General features: G+C 42.7%; 1 long non-coding RNA gene across 1 annotated transcript; it reads left to right on the top strand.

The window, feature by feature from the left end:
- The first annotated feature begins 5,267 nt into the window (after positions 1 to 5,267).
- Positions 5,268 to 7,620, top strand: LOC134067927 (uncharacterized). Its single transcript, XR_009936584.1, has 2 exons — positions 5,268 to 6,219; positions 6,399 to 7,620. It is a non-coding gene; the product is annotated as an uncharacterized LOC134067927 (long non-coding RNA).
- Positions 7,621 to 12,560: the final 4,940 nt, after the last annotated feature.

The following is a 12,560-nucleotide window of genomic DNA, read 5'->3' as shown; positions in this document are numbered from 1 at the left end:
GGGGGGCTGGGTAGTCCACCCCAGCTCCCCAAACCATTACACCTGAAATGCTGGATTATTTCCTTTGCACTTTCTCTTACCTGGATATATTGTCATTTCACTGAGGAATATAATGTTCGAGGACGAGGAGGATCTACAGTATGTAGTTAAGTCTCTAAAGCAGTGTGTGCACTTCAGGGCAGAATAATCCCTGCACCATTGCAGGGGGGCTGGGTAGTCCACCCCAGCTCCCCAAAACATGGATACATCTGAAACACTGGATTACTCTTTCAACTCCTTGACACCTGTAGTTTGGTTGTTTATGCGCATGGAGGTCCACGTTCACGCATAAGTAGATTTATATTAATTTATTATACGGCTCTTCACAATGCAAGTAGAACACTCCATTGACTTGAATGGGATTTCCCAAAGTTCTACCGGTCATTATTTTCTGATAGAGGACCTCTGAAAAAAATAATGACCGCTGTCAATGGCAACAGAGTTTGTTTTTCTAATTCAGGTCTTTCATATCACTCCGCTTCGTTGAAAGACAGCTACAGTAGTAAAACGTTGCCAAGCAACATAATCTCAAATTCTAGAATCTATCTGTGTAGCGAACGATTGATTTTGTTAGCGGAAGCCATGAAACGGTAGCTAAGTCTTTGCTAAAGACACATTGTGGTAAGTATCTTTTCTCGTTTTGGCCGGTAGCCGTATAAGTAGCGGGATAATGTATAGAAAAAGGTAATTATCGGGAAAATAAGTACCTTTGGGGCGAAACAAGACCTCCGCTTGGCATCGGGGTCCGGTTCGCTCTGTCGGTACTTATTTTCCCAATAGTGACCAGCATTCTATACATTATCCCTTACATATTTTTTAAGCAGTGTGTGCACTTCAGGGCAGAATAATCCCTGCACCACTGTAGGGGGGCTGGGTAGTCCAAACCAACTCCCCAAATCTATAGATACATTTAAAACACTAGATTCATTGTTTTCCATGTTATAATATCTGCAGTTTTGGCATTATCGATATTCTTTGAGGATATAAACAGGCAAGGATGAGGATTTATGATGGTGTGCTCGAACCTGGGATGCAATGTGTGAACTACAGGGCAGAATAATCCCTGCACCATTGCAGGGGGGCTGGGTAGTCCACCCCAGCTCCCCAAACCATTGCATCCGAAATGCTGGATTATTTCTTTTGCTCTTTCTCTTACCTGGATTTATTGTTATTTCACTGAGGAATATAATGTTCGAGGATGAGGATCTATGTAGTTGAGTCTGTAAAGCAGTGTGTGCACTTCAGGGCAGAATAATCCCTGCACCATTGCAGGGGGGCTGGGTAGTCCACCCCAGCTCCCCAAACCATTGACACATCTGAAGCACTGGATTACTCTTTCAACTCCTTGACACTTGGATTTTTGATTGTTTACACTTACTGAAGGAGGTCCATGTTCAAGCATAAATGGATTATATTTCCAATGGCTGTATATTTGAGGCAGTCAGTGTACTTCAGGGCAGAATAATCCCTGCACAGCTGGAGGGGATCTGGGTAGTCCACCCCAGCCCCCCAAAAGACAGAAACCCTCTCAGAATCACAATATGGAAGTGTTGGCCTTCCAACCCTGCTGGAGTTAAGAAGTTATTGACAGAGATCCACCTGCCAAAGGCATGAGGCACGGACAGCCTTACAGCAGCAGTAAGGTGAGTATGATTGGCCACTGATTCACAATCTACTCCACATTAGATTGTTGCATGCCCACTGCTTTTATGTGATATTCAACATTAAACCTAAATGATAGATAAAATATGTGTTTGGTTCTTCTGCTTGTCAGGAGACCAGATCATCATGAGAACTTCTCCACTGAGAGTCTACATGCTGCTGTGGATAGGGGCTGTAGACCATCACTGTGAGCACCATCAGCATCATCACCATTCAGTGAGGAGCTACTGGTGCCCATCCATCACTGGCTGCAGAAGGGCTTTCACCACAGCTTTATGGATGCAACCGCCTTTCACATATGGGAGTACAAAATGACAGTAGGCCCTAGTTGGATTTATTGAGCAACAGGTGCATTCTGGGGCAGAATAATCCCTGCACCATTGCAGGGGGGCTGGGTAGTCCACCCCATCTCCCCAAACTATTGCATCCGAAATGCTGGATTATTTCTTTTGCACTGTCTCTTACCTGGATTTATTGTTATTTCACTGAGGAATATAATGTTCGAGGATGAGGATCTATGTAGTTGAGTCTTTAAAGCAGTGTGTGCACTTCAGGGCAGAATAATCCCTGCACCATTGCAGGGGGGCTGGGTAGTCCACCCCAGCTCCCCAAACCATTGCATCCGAAATGCTGGATTATTTCTTTTGCACTTTCTCTTACCTGGATTTATTGTTATTTCACTGAGGAATATAATGTTCTAGGACGAGGATCTATGTAGTTGAGTCTGTAAAGCAGTGTGTGCACTTCAGGGCAGAATAATCCCTGCACCATTGCAGGGGGGCTGGGTAGTCCACCCCAGCTCCCCAAACCATTGCATCCGAAATGCTGGATTATTTCTTTTGCACTTTCTCTTACCTGAATTTATTGTTATTTCACTGAGGAATATAATGTTCGAGGACGAAGATCTATGTAGTTGGGTCTATAAAGCAGTGACGTGCACTTCAGGGCAGAATAACCCCTGCACCATTGCAGGGGGGCTGGGTAGTCCACCCCAGCTCCCCAAACCATTGCATCTGAAATGCTGGATTATTTCTTTTGCACTTTCTCTTACCTGGATTTATTGTTATTTCACTGAGGAATATAATGTAGTTGAGTCTGTAAAGCAGTGTGTGCACTTCAGGGCAGAATAATCCCTGCACCATTGCAGGGGGGCTGGGTAGTCCACCCCAGCTCCCCAAAATATTGATATCTGAAGCACTGAATTACTCTTTCAGGTCCTTGACACCTGGAACTTGGTTGTTTATGCGTACTGATGGAGGTCTATGTTCAAGCATAAAGCCTGGCGCCCACCGGACACGCAACAATAAACAAATTAGAACTCCATTGTTTCAGTGGAGCAAAGCCCACTGGAAACGTCTGCAGCGCAGCAGCCGCACAGAGATAGAAAACTATTCTAAAATTCTGTGTGTGCGTCAAGCCCAGACCGCAGAACGCCGTGTCCGGTGGGCGCCGGCCTTAAAGGGACACTTCACTGATTAGCATTAAGCTTTGTATCTTTAGAAAACCAGTCATGTTTTTGAATGGCCATGCATCATTCCCTCAGTTTGCCTTGAGATGAGAGAAATACGGTTTTCAATGTTGGACTTCCTGCTTTCAATGATGTAAGAATTGTAATTTTGCATAATTGAAAGCAGGAAGTCCTATCTTTGTCGAGTAGGTGAAACTACAAACACTTTCCTCATTTTTCCAAGAGGGGGCGCTAGCGGTGGGACATCACTTGCAGAAACTAAAATATATAGCCACCATCTTTATTGGAAGCTACAGGCTCCCAGTCTGTGGAGAAAGCTGATAAGTAACTACGATTTAATATTATATACTAATTCTTTGAATGCTGATATTGAAACTGATATGGCACATGGGGATTCTGAAGATCTGGTATGTGAATTTGATGCACGAGATGACCTGTATGAGCTGTAATACAGCACAGAACATCAAGGCCTCCATCAAGGCCTGCAGCAAGCCTGGACGTCGATTAGGATCATTGGCTGTCGATTAGCCTTTGCCTGGGCTGGCTCAAACTAGAATGGACTAGCTCTCACAAGGTCAGTTATCCTAATGTTTTTCACAAGTTATTGCACAAATAGTATTAGCGATACTAATACTTGTTTTAAGTCGGGTATTCTAGCATATATGCTGTCAATTTGCGGGACATTTGACATGGAAATATGTAAAATTAACGTTTTGTTTTTTTTTGCGATTTTTTCGCTAATTCCTTTTGAAGACCAGCAACATTGATACAGTATATGGCCACAAGATTGAATGCAACGTAAAACAATGATCGTTTTAATTTTAGAATCGTTATTAATGCCAAAATGTTACATTAATGAGTCCTTCTGTGTACTTGTCTACTTCCTGCTGGGTGCTTGGTAAAGCTAGAAGTATACTCAACGCCCCCGACCTGTCGCGCGACAATATGACGTCAAAATGACGTAATTTCCTGTGTCGCGAGCCAGATTTCAGCCGCGCGCCGACCTGTCGTACACCGAACATTTGATATCAGGGGCGCGCGACAACCTCACACGACAACTAGGGAGAGATTGAAGCCAAGCTCACGGAGCCAGTGTCCTTCTACAGTCATCTTGAATTTCCCCTTGGGGATCAATAAAGTATCTATCTATCTATCTATCTATCTATCTATCATCAACCACATAAACCACATTCAGGCATTATCATATAGCCTATCCAACATCTTAAATAAGCCCATTCATTTTTAAAACGACTGTAGTCATGAAGTTTGAATAATAGTAAGTTTGAGAAGTGGGAAGTTAACTTGGCTAGGCTGCAGCGAGAGTTGCCGTTTGGATGACTGATTTGTTTACAGTCGTGAACTACGTTGGATAAGTTAACGAAGTTACCAGTGAGAGTTGTAACAGGAGGAATTAGGGGGAAATGACTAGGACCGAGGCACATAAGCATTCCAGCAAAAGGTAACAAAGAGATTTATTTTCAACCAAAGGATATCTGCTAGACCTAAATAAAAAAAATCTCTTTCCATTTAGGGAGATAACACAAACTCATCTCATAAACTAGATGGTAGGCTAATCCTTCAGTTGTGCAAGCTAAGTCTGAAATATCAGCAAAGAAGCTAGTTGCTACTGCCATTAACGTCAATGGATACCGTGCCTCTGTTCAGGAGAATACTGCAAATTGTGTCGCGACTACCATGCGCAAGTATACATGGTTACAACGTTCCCCGTGACGTCAACATGTCGCACAACAAGTCGGGTGCGTCGACTGTACCGGCGCCTTGAGGCAGTGAAAGGCAGGGAATTCTGGGAGTTGTTGGCTTTTATCCACATGACCCCAAGGGTAAATTTTCGGCTTTTTTCTCCCATCTCAGGGAAAAATTAGGGAATGATGCACGACCATTCTAAAATATGACTGGGTTTCTAACAATAAAAAGCTTCATGTAAATGGGTGAAATGCTCCTTTAAGTAGATATTATATTCATTTATTATACGGCTCTTCACAATGCAAGTAGAACGCTCCATTGACTTGAATGTGATTTCCCAAAATTCTACCGGTCATTATTTTCTGATAGAGGACCTCTGAAAAAAATAATGACCGCTATCAATGGCAACGGAGTTTGTGCTTCTAATTCAGGTCTTTCATATCACTCTGCTTCGTTGAAAGTGAAAGTCAGCTAGTAAGTTCTATCTGTGTAGCGAACTATTTATTTGGTTAGCGGAAGCCACAAAACGGTAGCTAAGTCATTGCTTAACATATTGTGGTAAGTTTCTTTTCTCCTTTTGGCAATTAGCCGTATAATAAGCAGGATAATGTATAGAACACAGGTCATTATCAGGAAAAAAAGTACCTTTGTTTGGGCGAAACAAGACCCCACCGCTTTGTCTCGGGGTCCGGTTCGCCCTGTCGGTACTTATTTTCCCGATAGCACTTTACATTACGGCTCGCTAATAAGGTGGTAATTGTATGGTAATTTCTATGTAATTTCATCATAGTCCACCCCAGCTCCCCAAACCATTGCATTCGAAATGCTGGATTCTTTCTTTTGCACTTTCTCTTACCTGGATTTATTGTTATTTCACTGAGTGATATAGATGTTCAATGATGAGGATCTATGTAGGTGAGTCTTTAAAGCAGTGTGTGCACTTCAGGGCAGAATAATCCCTGCACCATTGCAGGGGGGCTGGGTAGTCCACCCCAGCTCCCCAAACCATTGACACATGTGAATACCTGGATTACTCTTTCAGATCCTTGACACTCGGATTTTTGATTGTTTACACTTACTGAAGGAGGTCCATGTTCAAGCATAAATGGATATTATATTTCCAATGGCTGTATATTTGAGGCAGTCAGTGTACTTCAGGGCAGAATAATCCCTGCGCAGCTGGAGGGGATCTGGGTAGTCCACCCCAGCCCCCCAAAAGACAGAAACCCTCTCAGAATCACAATGTGGAAGTGTTGGCCTTCCAACCCTGCTGGAGATAAGAAGCTATTGATAAAGATCCACCTGCTAGAGGCATGAGACACAGACGGCCTTACAGCAGCAGTAAGGTGAGTATGATAGGCCACTGATTCACAGTCAACGCCACATTAAATTGTTGCCCACTGCTTTTATGTGATATTCAACATAAAACCTAAATTATAAGATAGATAAAATATGTCTTTGGTTCTTCTGATTGTCAGGCTAACAGATAGTGAGAATCTCTTCTCCTTGAATGAATGTTGTCCAGGATTTCTCCACTGTGAATCTGCATGCTGCTGACCATCCTGAGCTTTACTGTCCGAATGAATCTTCCTCGTCATCCAGGACTCCTCTACTGAGAATCTCCATGCTGCTGTGGATAGAGGCTGTAGACCATCACCGTGAACACCATCAGCTTCAGTGAGGAGCTACTGGTGCAGATCCATCACTGGCTGCAGAAGGGCTTTCACCACAGCTTCATGGATGGAGCTGCCTTTCACACATGGGAGTACAAAATGACAGTAGGCCCTAGTTGGATTTATTGAGCAACAGGTGCATTCTGGGGCAGAATAATCCCCGCACCATTGCAGGGGGGCTGGGTAGTCCACCCCAGCTCCCCAAACCATTGCATCCAAAATGCTGGATTATTTCTTTTGCACTTTCTCATACCTGGAAACTGTATATTGTTATTTCATTGAGGAATATACATTTTCAAGGATGAGGATCTATGTAGGTGAGTCTGTAAAGCAGTGTGTGCACTTCAGGGCAGAATAATCCCTGCACCATTGCAGGGGGGCTGGGTAGTCCACCCCAGCTCCCCAAAATATTGACACATCTGAAGCACTGGATTACTCTTTCAGCTCCTTGACACTTGGATTTTGGATTATTTACATTTACTGAGGGGGAGGTCCATGGATATTGTATTTATGTGGATATATTTTCGAGGCAGTGTGTGCCCTTCAGGGCAGAATAATCCCTGCACCACTGTAGGGGGGGCTGGGTAGTCCACCCCAGCTCCCCAAATCTATACATTTAAAACACTGGATTATTGCTTTTTCATGTTATGATATCTTGATTTTTGTCATTTATCAATATTCTTTGAAGATATAAACTGCTTGAATCTGTGATGCAATGTGTGCGCAACAGGGCAGAATAATCCCTGCACCATTGCAGGGGGGCTGGGTAGTCCACCCCAGCTCCCCAAACCATTGCATTCAAAATGCTGGATTATTCATTTTGCACTTTCTTTTACCTGGATGTATTGTTATTTCACTGAGTGAAATAAATGCTCAAGGATGAGGATCTATGTAGGTGAGTCTGTAAAGCAGTGTGTGCACTTCAGGGCAGAATAATCCCTGCACCATTGCAGGGGGGCTGGGTAGTCCACCCCAGCTCCCCACCCTATCATAATTCCAAGGATTTACTCTCATTCACGATTGGGAGATTGACCTTCTATTATTGCTAAAAAATAAATTCACTTGTTGAACCTATTCATTTGGCCTATTTTATGTGTTTATGTGCAATCTACACAGAAATGTTGAACAAGAGATTTATACATTATTATATTTACTGTATACATTAGCCCAGTTCTTTTGTCCATTTTTTTTTTTACCAGCCAAAGTCATTCTGATTTAGAACACGCCCCATAAACCTTAATATATAGGCTAGGCCTAGATGATTGACATGTTCCTTTCCTACATAACATGGCAGCCAGTCAAATGGAGTTAAGACCAAAGAAAAGAGGATGTGACAGACTATTCATACTCGTCTAACTGGGCAGGCAGGTAGTTTGAGGGAATATAATGTATTTCAAGGCAGCACATGTGTATGTGACTGAAAACCTAATGTGCGTGTGTGCGTATGTGTGCGTGTATGTGTGTGTGTGTGTGTGTGTGTGTGTGTGTGTGTGTCTGTGACATTTTTCTTTCCAATCATGTCACAACACCCCGTGTCTAACATGACATACCCACAGGCATACTGTTATTCATGGGTAACAACATGTCATATTTATCTGGAACATTGATATTGTACACAGCTATGTTGCACACAACACAAGTACAAACACCTTCGTGTATGCCTATGTACTAAATACTCTATAGTAGCCTCGGGGAGAATCTATGCTAAACTCTACATTTACCTTGCACATATAGGTAGGTTATATTTTCATTAGCTTAAGGATTTTTGTTAATAAAGATAATATGACATAAAATATTTCATTAACGGGTTTGCTTAAATATTCATTATTGTACAGCATAGATAAAAAAAAAAAAAGAACATGAATGACTTTGCTGCAGTACCAGATAGTTCCTCTTTAAATGAAAGTGCTTGTTGTTCTGTGAAAGTTGGCCTGATTTGAAAAGTGTGCTGCAAATCTAGGAGATAAATATTTTGCTCTTTCATTTGTTGTGTTTGACAATCAGCTCACTCACCACAGAATTAACTGTTTTTGTAGACAGTAAATTATGAAGCCGAAAGAGGTGTGTGTGTGTGTGTGTGTGTGTGTGTGTGTGTGTGTGTGTGTTTGGTTTGTGGGTGTAATTGTCTCTCTTTTTAAATGTCAGGGTAAACATTGATTTGGTATTTCCCCCACTTACTGTCACTCTGCATCCATCACCCAGCAGATATTTCTCCTCTGAGCTGCGCATTACTTGCTTGATCTCCACCTTCTCCCTCCCTTGCTCAGTCTCCCTCTGATAGGGGCCAAATCATTCATCGACTCATTTCATCTCTGAATTAAAATGACAAACACTGCCGTTTAAAGTTCTATTCTTTCAAATCTGACTGCTGGGAAGTACTGTATATGTTACCTTTACATAATAAATATTACTAGAAGCTCATTTTATCGCCTGTGTACTGGGCAAACTCACGTCAGACATGCCTTAAGCTCTCTTTACATGTGCCGTTCACATGATAATGTTACTTCAAAATGACTAAATTTCCTCTGTCACGCAAGCAAATTCATCTACATATTTGTTGTTATGTCAACAGCAGGAAAGATTATATACAGGGGAGAGGCAGGCATAATGTGTGTGTGTGATTTATATATATATATTCTGGAAAGTTCTTCAGAATGAAGAGACTGGCATTCCATAAAACTGATGCCAACATGCCTACGTATACACTACAGATGCTGTGGCAGCTCTGGCTGTGCGTGAGCCAGAGGCCGACTCTTCTGACTCCGCTCTTGCCAAGTGACAGCTGTCCTCGACTGATTGGCTGATGCGTTCTGCAGTGCATTTGATAGCTAAGCTCTTTTGCTGTTTCGGCTGCCGCATTAACTTTGACAGAAGTTGAAAATCATCCCCATTCAGATGCGGCGCTAATGTCAAGTCTGTCATGGGCGCGCGCCTCCCCATTTGAAATACTCCACATAACTATGATTTGCGCTATGAATTAGCTGTTAGCGCAGGATGCCAACGCTATTGCCGGAGCTGTTTGAAGAAGGGCTTGATGTCCTGAGGACTAGCAAACAAACACCATTATCACACAGACACAGGACTCCACTATATGCCGAACTGCCTTTTCCCTAGTTATAGGGGGGAAGGGGGGGAAGAGGGGGGGGGGATTCATGCAATTGCAATCCAAGGGAAACATTCACACAAGCATCAGCAATATTGTACGAGGGTTAGAGAAGGAGAAGAAAAAAAGGGGGAAGAAGAAGAGAAGGAAAAAGTGTCAAGACGAGGGTACTGGTGCCTGAAATGCAGGGATGAGCAGAAAATGTCCCAGGCGTATCTGCACGTTTCAGGAGGGGGGTCTTATTTAGTGTCGTCCGCCCGCAGGTGCACGCGTCAAGGGCACGTCGAGAGAAGCCATAATGAATCGTCCCTCGGGGAGCCATCTCAAATAGTTTGTTTTTTAAAATTGTGCTCAAAGGCGAGTTCAAGTACACATTTTGCCGGCACAGATGGGTGGGAGAGTTGCTGGTGGTGGCGGGGTATTAGGGTGGAGTGAAGTGAACTTCAGAGCTTTGAGATGATGGGGGGAGGAGGAGGCATCTATACCATGGCATCTTGCTTTTGCTGTCTTTCTCTCTCTTCTGTCTCTCGCTCTCGCTCTCTCACACACACACTCAATCACTCAAAACTAGACTCAGCTCTTCAGCAGCGGCAGAGTAGAAAGTGCTGAGTTGTAGAGTCCTACTGCATATGTCTTCTCAATTGGGGGTCCCTGACTGGGCCATCATAATGCCTGCCGGTAAGGTTTGATCACCACGTACCCCCCGCCACCCACACCCCCCCCCCCCCTACACACACACACACACACACACACACATACACACACACACACAAAAAAAAGAGGTATAAAGATAAAGGGTCAATTTCATCTTCGCCCGAAGGACGGAAGACACTACTGCTTGCAGAGGGAAAGAAGAATAACTTCTCTCAGTTGGAGAGAGTCCATGTTTCTGCTGTACCGCTGCCACCTATCTCTGTCACCTAGACTTAGTTTGTGGGTTCCCGGAAACAGTGATTTGTGAGAAAAATGGGAACCATCCCTCATCAAGTGTCAAGTTTTGTCTTTCAGCTTAAACAACTTAAAATTAACAAATGAAATGAAAGTAGGCCTACCAGATGCCTGCAAAAAAAGTCACAGTCAAGTTTTGACTGTGACATTGAAGAAAATCACAGTTCTGTAATGGGGACAAAACACAAAGTAAAGTAAAAACAGAAACAACCAAAAAAACATGTGATTCGTTCTCATTAGGATATAAATAGCTTCGGTATTCAATTGAATCTTGTATTGGTGCTGGGACCACTTTGAATTTTTCCAGCTCTTCCCTTCACCTTTTCCTCATTTGATCACATTAGGATGGACAGTTGCGTGCATGGGCCAGGACAGCCCAATCAGGCGGCGGAAATGGAGAGTTGTCTGCCCCTCATTGGGATGGGGGGCGGCGCAAAGTGGCTCCGTCAGCTGTAATGTGTAAAACAGAGAGTCTGCAGACTGTTGTTTAGGGGACACTAAATCAGACAAGGAGCCTCTTAGGCTGGAGACTATACCGGCGCTGCCAAACAACCTGTCCTCCAGGAAAATAGATGAAACCATGAACACGGGCGAACACACAAAATATACACTTATAAAAAAAAATACAGAACTCCTCTAGTGTGTGTTGTTGCCCATCTGTCTTCAGTTGTCCATGCCTTGAGAGATAGCTCACAATAATCAGATCTTTTTTTCTGTCATTTTTGTCTAACGATGCAAATGATCTCACATTTGCATCGTTAGAGTATTAATAGGCTATTAACATACTGAAGCAAGAACAGGAGAACACCACTGCTCTGTACTTACAGTTGAGGTTTTGATTTTTATGTTGGTGTACTCTAATTAACAGATTCTCCTCTCAATGCACTGGCACACAGAGCTGGAGCTCAATGGTTGGTCCAAATTGCAAATGAGATGATACATGCAGAGCATAATCACATTAAGTGGCCATTGTCGTGTGGCTTTTATGCAGTTCAACAAGACTATTTTGCTTAGTTCATTTTGTCAATTTTGTCTACGCATTTTCCCTATACTTTTAGCATCAAAGTAGCCTGGGAGTACCCATACGAACCCTTGGTAAATTTGGGATTTGCTCTGCAGGTCCATCTGACCAAGAAGCCGTTGAAGCCCATTTCCAATGTCCCTAAAACACTGGCATGGAAACACAATTGCTAATCCGGCATGGCTGTGTATTTCTCTGGAATTGAGAAAACAACTGCTTTTAAAACCTTCATTTACACGATTGCTACACTTCTGAAAGGATTTGGCAAGAGTTTAATGCACCAATCTAAGTTTAATTTCACTTATAGTTACACCCCAGCTTGAAGTCATAAGTCAATTAATCTTTTCCAGACCCATCTCAATTACAGTTGAGGAGTGAACCAGGCTAGCATCAAATGTCTCCAAGCAACAAATTCTCTATACTAGCCAAGTTGATTCAGAAAGCTATTTGTGCGTATTTATTTGCCCACTCACCTGTACACTGAACTCCCATGTTAATTTGTAACTTCCTCCAACTCCATTTGCTCCTTTCCTCACTGACAAACTATCAACTGCAATGATGGAGAATCACAGCCAGCCGTCCTGCTCCTTTGCTGTAAAATGAAGGGGATATTGATGTTGTACAGTGGTTCAGTGTGATAGCTAATACAGAGTGATTAGCTGTAAAGAGTTTGAGTGGGGTTGTTCTGGATATCCTCATAATCTATAATATAATCCCTATAATCTGTCATAAAAAAACACATTCATCATCACATTTTCTCAATATTTCAACAGAAATGATTTGTTAATCATATCAATTTAATCATAAGACATTTATAACAATGTAATAGACTAGAAAACTGCGAAAAGGCATTAATATAACAGCCTTGTCAGTCCTAACGTGTTTCAGTGCCACTAAGTATACTCAAATAATAGCGTGTACATTTCCAAATAGGAAAATAGG

Source organism: Sardina pilchardus, chromosome 20, assembly GCF_963854185.1.
Source record: "Sardina pilchardus chromosome 20, fSarPil1.1, whole genome shotgun sequence".
NCBI lineage: Eukaryota > Metazoa > Chordata > Actinopteri > Clupeiformes > Clupeidae > Sardina > Sardina pilchardus.
The sequence above is the reverse complement of the archived record's forward strand: the minus strand, read 5'-3'. Positions and strand labels throughout refer to the sequence as shown.